Below are 19,795 nucleotides of genomic sequence, written 5' to 3'. Positions count from 1 at the left end.
GTCTCTATTAGGAACCCTGGTTCCTGCTTGCTCTGTAAAACTGTACTGACAGTTCCAAACACCTGTACAGCACTCTTTGTAGATCCCAAAGTGCTTATACAAAAGATGAAGAATTGTCCCCATTTTCCAAATGGTCATTCAGCCATTTGATCAATCTCCCCTGTTCAGTGCTTTCCTTACCACTTGTACTGACTTTATCGTTTTTAAAGTCTCCCCCACTCTCTGTAAGCATTAGGACTATGTGAATAAATCCTCAAATGGGGGGCTGATAAAGCTCTCTCATCCCCTTGTTGTCATATAAATATATATATGTACCAGCAAGGAATCTAAAATAAAATTTGCCCTTTATCTTTTTATTTCCTTCTTCCGTTTAAAGGTTTTCATATTATTATATGTTTGTCTCCCACTGACATGACAGCTGATGCTATGCTTTATTTATGGGAGGCATAGTTAGGGAGCGGTGCCAGTTCTACTGGAAAGAGCAACATGAACTAAAGAATAAAAAGAACATCTAGTGAAATCTGTCCAAAGGGACCCACCTCCAAAGGGCTGGCCCCTTGTCTCAAGCGATCCCTCCCAAGCAGCTCCGGGCTTTCCACTGCAACTTCGTTCAGCCTTTAGAGAATGACCCTTTGCACTTGTACAGTGCCTTCAGGGCAAGCATCAGAAAAGCTCCAATGAATTAAGCCTCGTAACACCACGGTGAGACAGGTGCCACTGGTGACAGGTAGAAAAGATGGAAAACAAGTTGCATAAGGCTACACAGAGCCAGGGATGGAAGCCAGATCCCTGGGCTTCCCATCCTATGCTTTAACCACTGGCCCATGCTTTCTCACCGAAAAACAGCCGCTCTGGAGCAAATTATTTTTATGGCTGTCTTAAGGCAGACTGCTGCACCTCGGACCATTCCTAGAGGGTTCAGATAGGGCCTGATCCAAAGCCTACTGATGCTAGCGGGAGTCTTTCCATTGATTTAGTGGTTTTGATCAGGCCTCTAGTGTTCATGTACCTCCAGCTTGGTCCGTTAGCCCTCAACTGATGTTAGAAGATCTTCCCTCCTTTGCTTGTAGCTTGTCATACAAACCTGGCACTATTCATCTGGCAGGAGTGCTAGGCTGGGTAGATTTAGCTCACAGATGGCTCGATGGCAGCATAAGACCTACCTGTTCATCCACCTCCTATAGCAAATGTTATTGACAACACCTATCACAGCCTAAGAGCCCTGTGCCAAAAGCTGGAAGAGGGAGACTATACCCTGCCCCTCTGGACTTCTCAGCCCTCCCCAAAACATCACTTGGCAAAGTATTTTCAGCCTTTGCCTTCCTACCACCAAAGGTATATGAAAATTAAACCATCAGCCCCAGCAGAGCTGGAATGACTTGGCTGGGGTTGGATTTGGCTTTGTGCTCAGATCCCAGAGCAAGGCCCCAGTGGTTAAGTAATGCACACCCTGCGGTGGTATGTTAGGGGCAGTTTAATGCCTCACAGCTTATGGTTAACTGTAGCATGTTTTGACAGCAACGAACTTTTCCTGTGGACCTGGATCCCTATTCTGCTACTGCAGTGAGAGTAGCTCCCCTGGAGATACTTCAATATCCTCTAGCAACTTTGCTGGGAGTATAGGGAGTCTCTCAGGACCACCTTTGCTGGTGGGAGAAAGTGTCTTTGCCATTGAGTAACACTGAGCTCTTGGGAATCTCCTTTAGGGCCAGGCTTTAGTACTGTATGTAGCACTAACTACTCCAGAAAAACAACTGGATTCTAGAACCAGAAAAATTTGAATGTCGGGAGGGGACATTTCATGGTACCAAAAAAGCGTTAATGGAGACATTAAAGGAGACAGGGAGTGGATGATAGGGGGCTGTCATCCCTCACCGGTGCAGTAAAGCAGCCCCAGGCTCAGAAGCAGTAAGGGTCGAGGGTGTGTCCTGCTGGAAGCCGGTCTGTGGTATAGTGATTGCTGGTTTGTTTACATATTTTTTTTCCCTACCTATAAGGTCCTATACATGCAATTCCCTGGTTTAGTGAGCGCATCAGAAGGACGTAGTTGGTCAATCAGAGCATGGCTTTGGAGGCGAAGAGTCAAACCCTCCATTGATGTTAACCCACGCCACCCCACGACTGGCACCTGACAGCCCCACTGTTTCTGGGCTTGTTTCAGCTGCTGCCTCTGTCCCTGGTAGTGGGTTAGGGATGCAGGGTCTCGCCACTTGTGGGTGCTGGTTTGCTGTGTGCGTGACTTAAGACCAGCAAGCAGGCAGCTGTTGCTTTTGCACCACCTATCCCTGACTCTGGGGCGTTACTTCCTTTCAGTGTGATTTCCAGCTCCAGCTAGCGAGGTGCTATCTCCATCTAGCCCAGCTCTGGCACTTTTTTTTCCCCAGCTGAGTCTGGATTTTTCCATCCACTCTTTCCTCCAGATGGCTGAGCCATGGATCATTCATATATTTTCATCCCAGCTCTACAAGTGAGATAAAATTAGCCTTTTAATCTCAGGAGAAGTAGCCGCTGCAGTTCATACCGGGACAGGACACCAGCGTCAGCCGGTGTTTAGATAACCTAGAAAAGCAGGAGGGCATCTATTCCTCATCCCCCTCCCTCCAGCCAAGTATCTTGCTTAGCGCTGTGCATCAGGCTTGCATTTTGTTAATAACATTAAGTAAAGGCTGGGAAATGAATTTCACTGTCACCCTGGGAGAGAATAAGATTTCGATTATGTTCTGGCACAGCATGGAGAGGCTTGTTCAGCTAGGCTGCTGGCAGGGCTGCAGCCTCACATTTAAAGGGACACAGGCGGGGCGGGGGGAGTAGAGTGTCCTTTTCTCTTGCCTGTCTGTTTGCAAGAGCAGTCTGTACAATTTGGGCTGTTTTCTTTTCTAAAACAGGGATTTATTTTAAACAAACACTGAAATACTTAAGCGGCAGCAGCTGTGTGCATATAATGACACCCCAAGAAGCAAGCAGAGTGCATGGTGCAGCACTATCAAGCCACCCTACAGTAACTAACCAGCGTGCAGACACCACCACGCAAAAGTAATCCTCTGAGAGTAAAGCGGTATACACCGTTCTCTTCCGTAGAACAACCCGACATTACTAGAGCAATGTCTACAGCCCGGCATTCATGAGCAACCCTACAATAACACAAATGAAATGCCCTGCATTTTGAATCCTGCAACAAATCTGCCTGCCCTCTTTGCACAAGTCCCTCTATGTTAATAAGCTAGTGTGTGGATTCCCGTGTTAGCATACAACCCTCCAATAACAAACTAGCCTTGGTGTGGAGGTGGAGGAATGCAAACGGTGGTAAGGAAGCAAGGGAGAGGGGTTCCAACAAAGGAAAGAGAGTTGAAAACCTCATTTTAAAGACTAAAAGAAATGCCTTAATCAAGCACGTTGTTCCTGAGACTGTGTTTCTGTGGCATACATCCAGTTAGCACGTACCAGACAAACGTTAAAGGAATAGTGTGTCCCAAGGATGCACAAAATACAATTCTAGGAACCTCCTACTTCAGCAACGCAAGGTGCCAAGAGAGAACCTCTGACCAACCTCGGCTGCAGCCTTGAGCCGGCCGCGGGTAATACGATCTTTGTGCCCACAATTAGTTCTTCTTAGCATAGTTTTAATATGAGAAGGGGCTAATGTCCCCCTAGAGCACTTGGCTTTTTAAGTACCTGAGTAATTGCCTCTGGTGCCCTGTGGCCCATTCAGCTAAGGTGATCAGCCCTGCTAGCAGTCCCAGAGACCTTGCAAAGGCTACAACCTCAGACTATTTCACGGGCTTCTGTCCAATCAACCTCAGAATACTTGTCTTAATGGTACCAGAGCTGCAAAGGGACATCACCTGGCATGACAAAAATGAAGTCTCTTCAGTTAAAGCATGCATTATAAATACATATGACATCCAAGAAGAGTGGGGTTTATGGGTGAGGGGTGTGGGCAGGGGCTAGGGCTTGGAGGCCAGGTATCCCTGAGTTCTCAGCCTGGCTCTGTCACTGATACCCTCTGTGGCCTTGGACCGGTCACTTGCACTTCTCTGCCTGTTGTGTAAAATAGGCACAAATGATACTGACTTCCTGGGGGGTGAGGCTTGGATTTGTGGTTAATATATTGGCCTAGGGTCAGTTCCCTGCTCTGCCCCAGACTTCCTGTGTGGCCTTGGGCATCTTACTCCACCTTCCTCTACGTCAGTTCCCCATCTGTAAAGTGGGACTAGCTCATCTGGGGGGAGGAATAGCTCAGTGGTTTGAGCATTTGGCCTGCTAAACCCAGGGTTGTGAGTTCAATCCTTAAGGGGGCCATTTAGGGAAATGGAGCAAAAATTGGGGATTGGTCCCCCTTTGAGCAGGGGGTTGGACTAGATGACCTCCTGAGGTCCCTTCCAACTCTGATATTCTATGAATCTTCTATTCTATAATCTTCCTTTGTCTACAGTGCAAGCTCCTAGGGACAGACTTGTCTCACATGAAAACAAAAAAATCTCACTTTTGTCATGAGTGTCTCCTCGATCTTTTGAGTTCTCTAAAGTTCCTAATCCCACAAAGATTCCTTACAGCTTTTCATGGCGGGGAGCTGGTATGGGAGTTATTTGGGAGGTGTCTGAATTTCGCTTTAACTATTTGTGGGTGATTTTCAGTTGTGTTTGAAGTGATTCAAGCCAATGGACATCTCATCATTTCCTCATCTCTGGGGGGACTGTTCCCACGGTCTCATCAAAGGAAGTTTTTCCTGATGTTCTCCTTTCACTTATTCATGCCTGTGATGTTCACTGATCACTCAGTGATTGCAAGAGCTCTTCTGTATTCTATGTCTGGTTCCAAGTTTAGCTGTGCATAACAAAAGCTTCAAAGCACCCCAGCCAGACTCTCTGCCTGGGAAGTTCAGCCCATAAAGGCACAGACTCCCTCCATTCCCCATTAGTCCTCCCTTCCTCTCTGTCACACACCACCACCACCCTTCTCTCTACCCACAGTCCCTGGTGTAAATGTGTTCGGCCTTCATGTCTTGTTAGGTGGAAAATTCCTTGCAGCGCTGCCCAGCTAATCTCATTGCCTCTGCTTTGCCTGTTAAATTTGCTCCCTGGCCACAGGATAGCTTAGCTAGCAGAGACCAGGGAGGAACCATCACTATCTTTCGCAACTCTCTCTCATGAATTAGTACCAAAAACGGGTATCTGAAGATGGCTACAACTGATTTCACCTCTCAGACAGATCTCTCCTTAGGTGAAATATTTCAGTGCATTGTAAGGAGCAGATGCACCTGAGACCCTTTCCACTCTCCATCCTAAGGGTCAGGAAGAAATGCACTCCATCTGGCCCCTTTCCAAAAGAGCAGCTTCTAGGCTGTTACTAACTCTATCCCTTCTGACAGGTTTCAGAGTAACAGCCGTGTTAGTCTGTATTCGCAAAAAGAAAAGGAGTACTTGTGGCACCTTAGAGACTAACCAATTTATTTGAGCATAAGCTTTCGTGAGCTATCTTATGCTCAAATAAATTGGTTAGTCTCTAAGGTGCCACAAGTACTCCTTTTCTTTTATCCCTTCTGAAAGGAACTTTTTTTTTCAGCAGGCTTTTCTAGGGCTGGCCCTTTAAATGTGGCCCAGTCACACAGCTGCAGCCCTCAGGGGCCATTTTACAGAGGCTGCTGCTTGCTACTTGCCTGCTTTCTTAGTTGGTAAGTTTTATGTTTTTCCTCCTCTTATCATGGGGTTTAGTACCTAGCACTGAGGCACTTGCATTGGTAGTGGTCAAGCAAACGTTAGATGAACACCTAGTCTGCCCTGGTGTCCTGACAAGGCTGCAGTATTGCTAACCCCAAGTGTTCAAGAATCTTCAAGCCTGTCCCTTAAAAACTTGGCTTTAAAAAACCCCAGATTTTAAAATCTGGGCATTTTCTGCTTTGCCTTCTGGTGCTAGAGCCTTTTGAGTGCACGCAGGCTGTGTTTTCAAGCTTTTTTTCCTGCAACTATGAGAGCTAGAACTTACCTTATTAATAAATGAAAGCTGAGAGTCTTTTGTGTAACTCCTGGAGCAGGGGATTTATGAAAAAAGTATGTGGTGAGAACTGGCCGCTCTGAGTGTGATGCTTGCTGTGGAAAGGGATGAATCTGATTATCTTTTACTCTGATGCCATTTTTCCTGCTTCCCTGGGTGACCGGAGAAGTATCTCTACAGCTTTGCCTATGCAGATAGAAATTACTGTAGTGGAGAGGAAGGCTGGTCCAGTGGTAAAGTCATTAGCCTGGCCCTTGGGAGAGTAGGGTTCAGTTTGCTTTTCTGCCACCAACTTCCTATGGGACCTTGGGCAAGTCACTTTGTCTGGGTCAGATCTGCAAAAGTATTTAGACTCTGCATGTCCATTGATTTCAGTGGCAGTTAGGAGCCTGCATACAATTGTGGCTCTGTGCCTCAGCTCCCTATTTGCAACATGCCCTACCTTACGGGGATGGTGGGAGAACAAACACATGGAAGATTGTGAGATGCCCTGCTGTAATGGGGCTCCTATAAGTAACTTAGTTACTGTGACACTTTCCACAGTATGCATCTGATGAAGTGAGCTGTAGCTCACGAAAGCTTATGCTCAAATAAATTGGTTAGTCACTAAGGTGCCACACCTTTTCTTTTTGCGAATACAGACTAACACGGCTGTTACTCTGAAACCTGTTAGTTACCCATGTCCAGTCCAGTATCCGATCACTCACCATGGCTAATATCAGGTGTTTCAGAGGAAGTTTTAAACTCTTGTTTTTCCGTGGGTACCAAGTGAAATTCACAGGAGGACCTAGGTTGCTTAACTGCTACTTTAGGTGCCGAAGTCCAACGCTTTGGCACCACTAACCTCCCCCAGCTCCCTTCTCAGCTGCTGCCTAGGGATGAAGTTGCAGGGTGGATGGAAGTTTAGTTAACGATAATAAATGATAGATATGATGGAGCCTGCTCTGTATTACCCAAAAGCCTTCAAAAGTTTCCCCAGCTTGCTTCTTTGGGTTGTGATTTGGGCCGTTATATTTGTGTTGCCCAAGGTTATTAGCCTCTTGATGGGAGGCAGCCCACAGTTCTCCTACCAATACAGGTACAAATTCCCAGCCCACAGCAAATAAGCAAAGTCAGGTGTCCAAGAATTTCCCCTGACCTCCATCTGTTGTGGTTTCTTAGAGGAGGTTGGGAGCTCTGCACCCACAAACCAGGTGACAGTATTGTTAATAATAATCCTGTTTATTACCGTAGTGCCTAAGAGCCAACTGAGAGGGGCCCCATGGTGCTAGGTGCTGTACATACATACACAGAATAGGATATGGTCCCTGCCCCTAAGAGCTTACGATCTGGATAGACAAGACAGAGGTACGGTGGGGCTGTGGGGAAGGGATATAACACCCAAGCAGAGTGAACAGTGTGATGGTAGCAAATGGCCTGAGATGAATGCATAGCTGATGGATGTGCTCTCCCCAATAACATGAAGAACTCCTGCAGCGAGCAATCTGCGGGCAGAGAGAGAGCAGTTTGTCAGGCACTCGGGTTGAGTGAGCTTCTTGGCCGCTTGCTGAGGGCGGAGTTACGGCCTGGGCTGTATAAGAGGCGACATTTGGGAGGGTGCTCTTCTCCCACGGGGTCCTTGGGAGCCATTCTGGGCACGGCGACTTGATGAGTAGCAGTGTGTCTGCTTGTGTATTTTATCTCCCCCAGACAAAGCTGGACTCTTAGAGCAGGGAGGTTTTGGTGGGGTGCAGGAAGTTTACGACTGGACTTAGAGAGACGTTAAAGAGCGGATCCAAGTCTAGACGCTGGCAAGTCAGCTACTGCTCTAGGAGCCTGTTCCTGATTCTGCACCCTTGACTTGGATGGGAGCAGGATTGGGCCCTGGGAGAATAAATGGACTTTGGCTGAACCGTAGGGTACTCATGGCCTTTCCGTGGCCAACTTGTCCTGATGGTGCACACCCACAAAGAAGCTCCTGTAGCAATTCCCTAATTCTGGGATGGTTTAGGGACAGCCCAAGGGCCGAGTCACCGCCCTGTCACTCATGTAAGGGGAACCAGAAAGGTCCTTAGCAGCCTCTTCAGCTCCCATGCCCCAAGCACATCTCCCCTGGTGCAAAGCAAATACCAAGCTCTTCTCCAGACCTTTAACTTGCCCATTGGGATTAGTCCACAACCCCGGCTCTGCTTTCTGACTCGGAGCATTAGCGGCTCAGCTTGGTTCTTCACCGCAGAGAATCCCCAGGACTTGAGCAGATTAGAAAAAAAGGCCCTAAAGCATGGCAGCCATTGCTGACACACCGAGCACAGATGTAGCTTCTCGTCATGACCCATGCAGGATTGGCACTTCTGCCGAACTGAAAGACCCCCTTGTGAATAGACCCAATGCCAGTTTAACAGCTGGGCATAAGCTCAGGAATGCCGAAGAACCACGCATGAGCGTGATCCAGAGGGAACCACAGGGTCTCCTGAGTCCAGCAGCCTCAATAACCAATCTCTTTGCATTTACCACTGAGGAAGGATGGTCTAGTGGCTAGGGCACTAACCAGAAACCTGAGTTCAATTCCTTGCTCTGCCACAGACTGCCCCTGTGGCCTTGGGTGAGACGTTTATGGTATGTCTACATTGGGCTGGAAGGGTGCGATTCCCTGTTGGAGGAGACAGATCTGCACTCTCTCTGATTGAGCTAGCACGCTAACGATAGTGGGTAGGCGTGACACTGCAAGCAGCGAGGGGCTAGCTGATCCTGTCTGAGACCATAGGTATGTACAGGAGGCAGTTGGCCACCATGGCCACCCTGCTACTTGTAACTCAGTTGAGCTAGCAGGGACATGCCTCCTTGAGCTGGAAATCACACCGCCAGCTCCATGTCATGGCCACCCCCTGAGTGGCTCTGTTCCCCTCACATGGCGATCACAGCACTGCCCTGCCTCACAGGGATGTTCTGAGCCCAAAAGCATTAAAGACTGTGAGGGGCTCAGATAGAAGAACCACGCGTGATCTAATTTCAGTATCAGAGACCAGCTATCGCTCCACAAGCCACTGTCTGGGAACAGCAGGCACAGAAGACCCCAAGTATTGGGGGTTTAAAGGTTTCCCCCAGGTCTGTAGACTGAGGCCCTGATCAAAGGAGCTTGCAGAGACAGGCTGAGATGATAGCCCTAGGAGAAGGGAGACCCCTTCTCACCTCCATGGGCTGTTAACTCTAAAGTTGAATTACTTACCTGTGTTATTGAAAAGCTGGCAGATTTTTGGGGAGAACACATGCAGAAATGTAGATTCGGGGAGGAGGCTTGGGGTAAGGAATCCCCGGTGATGCTGGCCAAACTGTCCCTCTGATTTGTATTGTCTCTGTCTCTCTTGGGGGCTAAAATTATAGGCCAGGACTTTCAATAGGGCATAGCACTCACAAACCAGGCCAGATATTCAAAGAGGGTACGCACATTGGGAGCTGAGGTCTTTTGAAAATCCATCCCCAGTGGTGGGTGCCCAGCGCTTGAAAATCTCACCCTGAGCTCTGGTAAATTTGGCAATAAGGTCCACCTGCTCTAGCTGAATGCTGGGTTGTCTCTGAAAATGGACTGTACAGCCAGGGCATTTAGTATCTACCTCTATTCCATGTATCTATCTTTGCTGCTTCTCTGGGGGCTTTCAGAACAACCTGTTATCACAAAAAGAAGGGACTTTAAGACACAATCTTGTTTGCTCAAGTACTAAAGTGACTAGACGGTTCCTCACAGGGGGGAAAAATGAGATTAGTTTTTTTCCCTCTTTCCTCAGACAAAGCAAAAGAATTATGCTTTTTCATCTGTGCTGTGATGGTGGAGATAGAATGAGCCCGTTGCAGGCGCCTTTCCAGGATGCTGACTGTCTGTAACAAAGAGCTAATGGCACTCTTGCTGTCTGAGCATAAAAGCTCATCGTCTCCTTTACTGGCTTAGGTAAGATTGACTGAAAGAAGCCGGCTTTTACTGCTGTAATTTATAACTTGCTGGGAGTGCAGTTATTTTGCAGCCCGTGGCGTGCGGCTGACTCCACAGAGGCAAGAGAATGAAAGTTAGCTCTTGACCTTTCCACCAGATGTGTGCCTGTTTTCCCCGGGGCGGGGAGGAGATATGATAGGAAGGGATGGGCTGTCAAGTTAATCTATAATTACTGGCAGGTGGGCTGATGAGATGGAGGAGGCTCTGATGAGATCATTACATGGGGTGAAACTGAACCTCTGGTATTAATTTTGGTTCGTTACATCCCAGAATCATAATAATGAGCCTGGCTAGGGCCCGCTGGTCAGCTCCTTGCTGCAATTAACTTCTTCCTGTGTCACTAAGTACAGGCAGGTTTCAGAGTGGCAGCCATGTTAGTCTGTATCAGCAAAAACACGAGGAATCCTTGTGGCACCTTAGAGACTAACAAATTTATTTGGGCATAAGCTTTCATGGGCTAGAACCCACTTCATCAGATGCATGGAGTGGAAAATACAGGAGTGGGTATAAATACAATCTCCTTGTGGCCTGTGGAAGGGGCAGAGTTCTGCTGAGCGGGAGGCTCCCAGCCTCAGAGGGCCCGTCTTCACTGCAGAATTAGATGGGGTGATCTGCACCCAGGTGTGAGCAGCCACACTGCAGAGCTGTGCTTGAGTTACTGTGTCCTCACTGGTGCAACATGCCAAGGTTGTCGTGTTTCACCAAGCCCAGCTAGCCCCCAAGCAAGCTGCTCCTTCGCAAACCCGCGTTAAGCACAGCAGTTGTGTTGACAAGCCGTTGGAAAGCTCTCACCCCGCTATCTCGTGCAAAGCTTCACCAGGAGACAGTGAGGGAGCCCTATGTCATGTCCCACAGCCACTCAGGGCACTCACCTGCAGTCCATGAGGGTCCCAAGGGGGTGGACCCAAGATACAGCATCCCCCAATACAGTGGTTTTCAAACCGTGGGTCGCGACCAGAACTGGGTTGCAGAATGGAAGGCGCTGGATCGCGGCAGCTCTGGTCAGCACCGCTGACTGGGCTGTTAAAAGTCCCATCGGCGGTGCTGCCCGGCTAAGGTGTCCTGTTCCGACACCGTGCTGTGCCCCGGAAGCAGCCAGCAGCAGGTCCAGCTCATAGGCAGGGGGGCCACGGGGCTCCGCGCGCTGCCCTCACCCCGAGCACCGTCTGGGGGGGATGGTGCCTGCAGACGAGAGCACCCCAGAGCCTGCACCCCCAGCCCAAAGCCCTGACTCCCTCCCACACCCCAACCCCCAGCCCAGAGCCCCCTCCCATACCTGGACCCCTCATTCCTGACCCCACCCCGCAGCCCTCACCCCTGCACCCCAGTCCTCTGTCCCAGCCCTGAGCCCCACCCACACCCTAAACTCCTCATCCCCAGCTCCATTGGGTTGCAGGCATCAACAATTTTCTTCAACTGGGTTTCCAAAAAAAACAGTTTGAAAACCACTGCCCTAAAAAGTCTCTAGCTGAGAGCTTCTTTTGGGTGGTTCCCCAGGGCCAGCAGCCTGCCCCCAGCTCTGGGTGGGGGACACCTCTCAATTCACAGCCCCCAGCAATGATGCCATCCTCCCCGCTCTCTGATGTTCCCTGCTGCACTCACTGGCCGACCACAGCCTCTTTTGGCCCTCGGGGGTGCCCGAGACCTGGACAGCTGCGACAGCAAGAACCCCGCCCCCCGTTGTGGCCCTGGCCCCATCCGCGGGAGACCACCAGAGTAAGACACCCCTGCTGCTGGCTTTTGCCTCTGCTGATCCAATGGATCCCGCTCCACCCTCTGCTCCGTTTATATTCCGCTCCTCTGCCTGCTCTGTCGTGCCGCACGCCCTGCCTCTCACACAGGGGAATGTGCAAGAAGAGAAGCACCGGAGCAACCTTTCCTAGCAAGAATGGGGAGATACAGGCTCCAGTGAGCATGGGCCGACTCCCTCCTGCCCTCTGCGGCTGAGGTGCCCGTGGTGAAGCAGGAGGCTGAGATCTAGTCCCAGCCTGTTTAGTCTCAGGGAGACCAGCTCTTTCTCGGGGAAAGCCGACGCACAACACAGGGCAGAACGCTGGGTGTAAATCCCCCCAGAGGGACTGAGTGCGCAGTAGCTGAAAAGCACAAGGAGGGGCTCTCATGACGAGCCTGGCAAAATGGCAATTTATGAGCCCGGGGCGCTGAGCACCCACGGTTAGCGCCGACCTCAGTGGGTGCTCAGCACCTGTGAAGAGCAGACTGGCTGTTTCGGACATCGGAGCCGAGCTTCAGGCAGCGATGGGGCTGAAGTGTTGACACCGGTCTGTTTGACCTCCCTTTAATGAAAAGATGCTTGACTTGTTTAAGGCCAGGGTGTTATAATACTGATGTACAATGGCCATCTGTGTGGCCTTTCACGGTAGAGAAGAGCCAGGATTCTGTCTCTCGCAGGGACTTATCTGGCCCCCGTTCCCTGATGATATCTGAGCCCCTCACAGTCTTTAATGCATTTGGGCTCAGAACATCCCTGTGAGGCAGGGCAGTGCTGTGATCGCCATGTGAGGGGAACAGAGCCACTCAGGGGGTGGCCATGACATGGAGCTGGCGGTGTGATTTCCAGCTCAAGGACCCATGTCCCTGCTAGCTCAACTGAGTTACAAGTAGCAGGGTGGCCATGGTGACCCAGACCTTAGCCCATATATTTCTTTCCTCCTTTGCTGTATCTGGCAAATAAGGGCCTGATCCTGTCAAGCCCCCTCAGCACCTCACAGGATCAGTCTCCAGTAGAACAGGAGAGTCCTTCAGCCTTCCGAGTAGTATCTTGATCGTGCTGTCGGTTTCCCATCAGTTTAAGGAATGACTGGTTTGTTTAGCGCTGAATCCCGTTAATGATGGATCTAGCAGAGCCTTCTGGTACATTATGGGCATTCACCCACCTGTATTTTAAAGGCACATTCTCTGGCCACACCTGGGGTCTCTGTATCATTACCCCTCCTGTGTGTTCTTGGCCACTGTCACATATACATCCCCAGTGCTTGTTCTGCAGAGTCCTTGTCTGACAACCTAGCATGGGGCAGAGCACGCTTTCATGTGTGACCAGCTGCAACTCTTGTCGCTCACACGGCTGTCACCTGCCCTAAATAACTTTCCTCTGCACCTGGGAGCAATCAGGGACTCGGGCCAGGGAGAACAAGCCTCTCCTTTCCCCATCTCTTGCTCAGGGGGCAGGGGAGATGAGGGCTCCAGATAAATTAAACTCGTAAATTCTTGCTCCTCCAGTTCCCAGAGGGGACCAGGATTTGTTGTAGGACAAACTTAGTAAAGTGAGTGGAGAGAGATTAATTCCAAGGACACGTCTGTGATTTTTCTTTCCCTGCCTTGCAGGGTCTGGTTTTTCCCTATTGGCTTCAGTGAACTTAGACGAGAGGTGGATGCCTCTCCTAGTTTCTTTAATCCAAGCACAATATTGATGTAACCTCTGGCAGCCCCTTTTCTCATTGCAGTGCTAGAAGCTGCAGTCAGAGCCGATTGCATTGCAACCAAGGTGCGTTACCCCTCCTCCCCCAGAGAGACACCCGACCAGTGCAGTCCTGAAACCACCTCCCCCTTAAAACAGGAAGCTTTTTAATTGGGGAGGGAAAGGACAAATCAAAACATGATACAGAAGCACATTAATGCTCCCTTGTAAATCAGAGCCTTCTGCACACAAGGGCTGATTTGTCACTAGAGCTGAGCAGGGAACCAGTTTTCCCATCCCGAGAGAATTTTCAAGATGAAAAAAATTGTCTCCATCCCAAATCAGGACAAAAAGCCCAAATCTCAGCTCTCCAGGATGCGGTAATCTGAAGAAAAGCATTTGGATCAGGTTAATCGGAACGTCTCGCTTCGATAACTTGGCGACGGTGTGTTCAGCTTTTGACTCCTTTGCATTCTTTTGGCCTTTTACGCTCTGCAAAACCGGCATTTCCTGACCCCCAAAAATCATTTCATCAGAAATTGCTCGTCCAGCTCTGCTTGTCACTGCGATTGTGGGTCCAGCCCTTGGATGGAGGGGGCTTCCCTGGCTGGTGGAATGGCTCTGCACCATCCCCTGCTTGTGGCAGAGGCCAGATAGGGTCTAAAAATAGCCACTGCCTAAGTACCGCCCCATCAGTAGGTACTGGGCAGCTAGCCCAAGCTTTCACTCTACTGTTCTTGGAGGCTAGTTTGAGGAGAGCTGGTGTGTGTACGTCTGCCTGAACACTGCCCTGCTGCTGTGTCGATTGTACCTTTAGGGTGTGCTCCTGGAGGTATGGCGTGTGGCCAGAGCATTGCGTGCACCTGCTGTTCCCTCCTCCCAGACCAGCGCCTGGGGACTACAGGCAGCCCAGTGCAGGTGAGAGCAGCCCTGCTGCTGTTCTAACTCGGGTTGGGGGGCGGGGGGCCCGTTCGGCCCCGGCAGCCTGAAGGATCAGAGGAGTGTGAAGGTGTTATTAAGTCTGAACTCCGGCCCAGCACGAAATCCTCTTCAACAAATGGACTTGGGGTTAGAGAGGACCCGAAGTGAACCCCTTGATCCCCAAATCTCTACACCTTCTGACCCAAGCTCGCCCCACCTTTACAACTGGCCACACTGTGGGCCCAGCAGGAGCTGTGGGCACCCAACACCCTGCAGGATCAGCTCTTGATTGATAGAAAAGGAAGGAAACCCCCCTAGTGAATTTTGGGAGCCAGGCTTTGCAGCTAACGGGTTCAGGCTGTGCTTAGGATCCAGCCGGTGCAGTCATCTCTCAGGAATCCACCAGAACATCACACCATGTTAGTATCCCCTTGGCACCGACAGGGGGCCGCACAGCCCGCATGGAGCTTAAAGAGGCTTATTGCCTTGGGCCAGCCAGATAACCATGATGTTTTGCTATTCAATACTCAGCCCCTGATTTATTGAGCAATGCTTGACAATGCCTCCTGGCTTCTCTACAGAGCAGGATTCATGACGGGTTTGAGTTGGGCAAGCGCCTTCTTGGCTACTAAGTTGATTTCTCTCTCAACCAGTCAGTGTAGTGGTTTCCTTCTCAGTCAGTGAACAGACACTGATACATCCCCATGGTTAATGGGCAGGAGGGGAAATGGCCTGGAAGGTGTGCTCTTGGGAGCCTTCTCCCCATGCTGGGACTCAGAGGGCCAGAGGCATCCCTGCACTGGGACTGTGATTCATTATTAGTATTACGCGGGCAATGCAGGGACCGAGGGGAGGGGCAAGCTATTTGGAGCCTCTGAGAGCTGTCCTAACTTGGGCCACTGATGAGATCCCCCCGATGGGCCACTGCAAAGATGCAGAATCGCCACTTCGCCCTTCCTCCTCCAGCCCACCCCAGAACAGCCCTGGTACCAGAGAATGGGGATAGGGTGGCCAACTGTCTAATTGCATAAACCCAAACACCCTTGCCACGCCTCCTGCCCCGCCCCTTCCCTGAGGAGGGGGTTTGGGGTTCTGGCTCTGGGAGGAGGTTCAGGGCTGGAGCAGGGGATTGGGGTGTGGGAGGGGTTGAGGTGTGTGAGCTACGGCCGGGTGGTACTTATCTTGGACGGCTCCCAGTTGGCGGTGCAGCAGGGCTAAGGCAGGCTCCCTGCCTGCCCTGGCCCCGCACCACTCCCGGAAGCGGCCGGCACTTCCCTGCAGCCTCTGAAGAGTGGGTCAGGGGGCTCCGCCTGCAGGCACCATCCCCGCAGCTCCCACTGGCCACAGTTCCTGGCCAGTGGGAGCTGTGGAGTCGGCGCTCAGGGCGGGGGCAGCATGCGGAGACCCACTGCCCCTCCCTCAGGGGCCGCAGGGATGTGCCAGCCACTTACGGGAGCAGCGCAGGGCCAGGACAGGTAGGGAGCCTGCCTTAGCCCCGCTATGCCACCAGATTTTTGGCGACCTAAAATCTCCCTGTTTGGCTTCAGTAGCCTCCGGGAGATAGAGCCCAATTCGGGAGACTCCCGGCGAAACCGGGAGGGTTGGCAGCCCTAGGTGGGGATCCTGTGCAGGGGACACAGAGATGACTCTGTGCCCAGCATAGGGTCCAGTGCACTGGGAATACTCCTGGATGAGGGGCTTGGTTTCTTTTTGCAGCAGCCTCGCAGTGGCAAAGGGGCTGCAGGGCAGCTGTGAACGTGGCCCTTACAGCCTGGCTTCTAGACCCAGCTTCCAAGCAATAATCCAAAGGGTTCTTGAGGGGCCTGATTCTCCCTAGATCGTGCCCTGCCCAGCCCTGTGCAATGTGGGGGTACAGCACTAGTGTTTTACATCACCTTGTACAGGTGTAAATGACCACCCCTGGTGTAGTTCAGCCGGGAGTCAGGCCTAGGGCACATAGGCCATTAAGCATAGGAGTCAGCATGAAAGAAGGTCTTTATAACTCCTACTTAGAAGTCTGATGACAACCCGATTTCCCTATGGAATTTTTCCCTTTGACAAACGCTCATTCCCCTTTCCCCGCCCCTTCGCCAGTCTAATGCAACAGCTGCCGGCGTGGCTCCCTATTGTTTATTTCTTTCCTTGAGCGCCAGCAGCTTCGGTTATGTCACTGCAGGATTGCCGGCAGCCCCGGGATTAGCGCTTCTTAGCTAAATTGGCCAGCCAGGGCCCAGCCAGGGCATCTGCGGGGATCCTGTGTAAATCTTATCAACAAGGGGGGTTAGGTGTGGGAGGGATGTTCCTTAGTGATAGAGGGAAGCAGGCAGAGAGGTGAGGTGAGGTCAAGCTTGGTCGGTAGGGTCCCACCTGCATGCCTGCCTGCATAACAGGGGCAGGAGCCCTGCAGAGAACTCTTGTATGATTTTGGCCTCAGGCTGTAAGTAAAGGTGCCTCAAGGTCAGGGATCCCTACAAAACCTAGGACCAGCTCGGGGGGTAAGAAGTCCTGGAAAACTTTTCCCGAGACTTGGAGTCTCTCCCTGGATTCTGTACCCAGCAGTGGAAAGCCACAGAGAACGCGGGAGCAGAGGAGAAGGGATCAGATGCAATTCCCTGGTAGGCTCCCTGTGGAAACACCATCTATTCTGGTCAGGGAGTTATAAAAAGAGATTGTATCTCTTAGGAAAGTACAGAGCTGGGTGGGGGACCTGGATCTTCCCCTGGCCTGCCCCTGGTGTCATTCTCCACACACACCTGTGCAAAGTGGGTGTGAAACCCTGCCATTCTCATGGGGGGCTGTTACCCCCACAGTGCATAACTGTAAATCACAGCGCAAGGTGCATGGCGGTGGGGTGGGGGGATTGAAGGCGAGTCTTTTCACTGTGCTTGATTCTCTGTTCCTCTGTTCCTGTGCTTGGGGCAGACATGGGAAGGTGCAGATGCTTTAAGCCTCCTCTGCATTCCTAGTATTAGGACTCCATTCAGGGGCCGGCCTGCCACCACAGTGTAAGTTAGAGCAACTCCTGGGCTGCTCCTAGAGTCTGCTTTCCATAGCTCCCTCTGGGCTCTGAGATGCGGAGAACCATAATAGGGCAGTGCATTCTGGCCCCACCCTGATGCAGAGGCCTGGGAGGAGGGCCAGTGCAGAGCCTTTCAGTTGTGGGGGGTGGGAGGGAGTGGCTATTCTAAGGGGAAAGTTTCTGCCCCCTTTCAGACAATAAAAGGGCCAGACAATAGCTGAGAATCAGATCCAATCAGTGCCTAAATAAGAAGGTGATAAGCATCTTAGAAATACCATACACAGATCAGAGAGGGCAGGATCCCGAAGTAATTCCACTGACATCAGTGGAATTACTCCAGATTTAAATGGGCATAACCGAGATCAGCATTCAGCCCCTGGCCTTGAACATACCTTCTTCACTCTGCTGGCCTAACTCCTCAGAATCACTTAAACCAACCGAGGAACTTCCCGAGGAAAATTTACTCAAAGTGAGGTCTCCAAAACCACATAAGATAAATGTTTTTTAAAAAATGCATAGGCTAGATGTTAGGACTAAAGAAAGAGATCAGAAATGACATTTTGTTGAGTGGGTTTCCTCGGGCTACGCAGAGAGAAAGACAAGGGGCAGGCTTTGATCAATTTTCCCAACAATTTTTCCTAACTGAAAAGGTTGTTTAATGGTTCTAAATTTTTCAGTGTCTTTTTTTTTTTTTTGTAGCTGACCTTTCTTTCTCTCCCGCAAGCCATCTCTTTTCAGAATGGAGGGGACTGACTCACAGCTGCCTTCACTTTGCGTGAGTTACCCTGGTGTAAAACTGAAGTAACACAGTGGGCTGTGTGCATACAAAAAGGACATGGCTTTAACTGTACCAGCGAAGTGAATGCGGCACAACCCTCCTAATGTAGGTGCCGTTATACAAGTGTAAATGCTTTTACCAGGATAGCTGTTCCTGTACGGGAAGGGAAATAAGTTAGACTGAGACAACTGCATCCACTCTAGTGGTTGTACCATATCGGTAAATAATTGTTATACAAGTACAAAAATGGTGCGTAGAGCAGACCTAAATCAGATGAGAATCTGGTCCTTTGTTTCATCTTCCAGATTCGTCATCTTCTGTCAGATTCTTAATCTCAGCCGCGGCCCCAGAGTATCAATTCAATTTCTCAGTGCTTTATGGTCCTGTTTTTCCCTGCCAGTAAGAGGGAATTATTATATCAATAGATTGTTATCTCAGCATCAAGATTTTCCTCTCAAACCCCTGCTGTTTTCATCCAGATCTTTTCAACTCCTTGTTCACTGCCACCATTGTGGCCTTAATTGTGTGTAGTGATTTACGAATATCCACTGAGTTATTGTTTGATGAATCAGGGAGGCGGGGTGGAGATGAAAGCCGACAAGTGCCCTTTGTGATCACAGGGATTATTGTGGTGGTAGTTATATGACAGTAGTGCCTAAACAAACCACCAGTTGAGATTGGGGCCCCATTGTGCCTGGTGCTGTATAGACACATTAGTAGGAGACAGTCACTGTCCCAAGGCATTTATAATCTAAGTAGAAAACACAGACAAAGGAAGGAACAGATGGGGAAATCTAAGGCCCAGAGAGATCAAGTTATTTTACCCAAAATTATGCAAATTGGACTCCTGAGTCTGAGGCCCGCACCCTAACCACGAAGCCAGCCTTCCTCTCTCATAAAATTCATTTCTAGAGGCAGTTTGGGAGCAAAATGCTAAAGGCACCTCTTATCCATGGACTAGTCATGTGGGTAGGCGCTTGCCAGTGTGAGCAAGGGCTGCACAATCTACTCCTGGCTTGTTAGCAGATTTACTGGTGTAAAATCTGGAGCAACTCTTGATTTCAGTGAAAAGGTTCCAGATTTACGCCAGCGCCATTGAGATTAGAATCTGGCCCCTAATTTAAAAAAAAAAGGACGTCACCGTGAGGTGTCCAGCACATTTTATCTAGTAAAGGGTTACACAGGCTTCGGGGATGGAGAGACGTGTCGTCACTCGGTAATCTAATGCCACTGGGCAATGATATATCTCTCCCGCTCTGTGGCCGGGATATGATTATCCTACGCAAGGTGGAAGAATTGGATGGTGGCGGCAGAGCTCTGGAGAGGTGGGTTTGTGGCTAAGGTATTAGGCTAGGACTCATCAGTTCCTGGCTCTGCCACTGACTGGCTGTATGGCCGTGGTCAAGTCACGTAGGATATGTCCGCACTGCAAACAGGAGGGATGACTGCGGTATGCGCAGGCCAACTTTGAGCTACCTCACTGAAAAGAGCCATACAGCTGTTGTGGCACAGGCTATCCTGAGTACAATCCCACCTGGGACCCAGGCCATTGCGGCTAAACTGCTGCTCTGAGTGAGCTGGTCAACCAAAGCTAATTCAGGTGTGCTGGCTAGGTCGACCCTCCGTCTGGCTTCTTCCCCACCTGTTACATGAGGATAACAAAACTACCTGGGACTGTCTTGTCCCTTTAGATTGCAAGCTCTCCAG

At 50.4% G+C, this 19,795-nt stretch overlaps 1 protein-coding gene across 1 annotated transcript in view; it reads left to right on the top strand.

Moving 5' to 3' along the window:
* Positions 1–9,808: 9,808 nt before the first annotated feature.
* IP6K3 (inositol hexakisphosphate kinase 3) overlaps positions 9,809–19,795 on the top strand; it is a 37,816-nt gene continuing 27,829 nt past the window's right edge. The window contains exons 1-2 of the mRNA XM_077839219.1: positions 9,809–9,913; positions 14,188–14,288. The gene's annotated coding sequence lies outside the window, so the exon portion shown is untranslated. The remainder of the gene's footprint in view (positions 9,914–14,187; positions 14,289–19,795) is intronic.

The sequence above is a fragment of the Eretmochelys imbricata genome, chromosome 21 (genome assembly GCF_965152235.1).
Source record: "Eretmochelys imbricata isolate rEreImb1 chromosome 21, rEreImb1.hap1, whole genome shotgun sequence".
In the NCBI taxonomy this organism is placed as follows: domain Eukaryota; kingdom Metazoa; phylum Chordata; order Testudines; family Cheloniidae; genus Eretmochelys; species Eretmochelys imbricata.
Note: the sequence above shows the minus strand (reverse complement) of the source record. Positions and strands in the feature narration are given on the sequence as shown.